General features: G+C 51.2%; 1 pseudogene; it reads right to left on the bottom strand.

The window, feature by feature from the left end:
• LOC105305399 overlaps positions 1–983 on the bottom strand; it is a 3,878-nt pseudogene extending 2,895 nt beyond the window's left edge.
• Between the last annotated feature and the right edge of the window lie 237 nt (positions 984–1,220).

The following is a 1,220-nucleotide window of genomic DNA, read 5'->3' as shown; positions in this document are numbered from 1 at the left end:
CAGTGCCTGCTGATCGTCCCCCTTCGCGTCTTGCTGGATGGCGTGGTAGAGGGACTTGCTGTACTTTCTCTTGAATTCAGACCTAATTCTCAACACGGCCACTTCGCTGCGGGAGACCACGACCCTGGCAGGACCTTATCACAAGTCCCCTTGCCCTTCCTGGAGTCATACGGTCTGTCAGCAGAATACAGGGGCTGGCTCTGGGCCCAGTGGACCAGGATCAGGAACGCAGTTTCCAGGTCTCCCTTGACTCCCTTCCCGATGCTCTCCAACATGTCATAAGGGCCGTAGCTCTCGTACCTTTCAAATACTTCCTGGAGGTGACACGCACTCCGCTCGGTCATGATGCTGATCCATTCTGGAACATCTCTTCACTCCAGCGTCGCAGAGATCCCGGGCGCCTGGGTCAATCGGTTCAGAACTGATGACAGATCCATCTTCTGCTCTGCTACCCTACGTGAGGGCAACAATCAGCTTGTAGAAGTCAACAGCCGTGTCGGAAAAAAAATGTCCTTCTCCAGATCAGTCTTGTGCATGTCCCTGTGGACTCTTAATTTCCTGCAGCTCTCGGTGGGTCCTTGAGCAGATGATCTCAGTGAGAGAGTCCTCCTCGGTCCCTAGCCCCTTCATAAAGGCTTTCAGCTCCGAAGCATCCCACTGAGCAGGTGTTTTCAAAAGGCCCAAAATCTCTGTCTCCGGGTGGCCAGGCAAGGCTGACCGCAGTGCTGAAGCAAGTTTCTTGTTACTCCCTCTCTGCACGCAAAGGCAATATCCTGTCTCTGTTCGTTGCTGCGGATGGTCAAAATGCTGACGATGCTGACCTCGTCCACGCCTTTCGTCTCGATGGCCGTTTCAATGTTCGGAGCATCCCAGTCGGCATCGGAGGTGGCGTAGGCTTTGACCGATCCATGTGTACTTGGGAGGGTAGAGTGATCGCCCTCCTAGCTGGGCTTGCACAGAATTTCGTGAACAGTAGACATTTTGAAAGAAGTCGAGCTTCTTGTTCTCTTAACTTGCATTTTAAATTAGTAAAATCAGAAATCGTGTGTGTTTAATAGTCATTTATACTTTTTATAATGTCTCTTTCCTAGCTTTCTGTTGGAAGTTCAAAGTTTCCATTTTTTTGCCGGCAGAAACATTAGTAGAATGAACTCAGAATCGACCAGACAGTGCTGGCCTCACTTCGCTCCACGCGGACTTGCAGAGCAGCCAAGGACTCC

The sequence above is a fragment of the Pteropus vampyrus genome, unplaced genomic scaffold (genome assembly GCF_000151845.1).
Source record: "Pteropus vampyrus isolate Shadow unplaced genomic scaffold, Pvam_2.0 Scaffold381, whole genome shotgun sequence".
In the NCBI taxonomy this organism is placed as follows: domain Eukaryota; kingdom Metazoa; phylum Chordata; class Mammalia; order Chiroptera; family Pteropodidae; genus Pteropus; species Pteropus vampyrus.
This window is presented reverse-complemented; position numbering and strand designations above follow the sequence as displayed.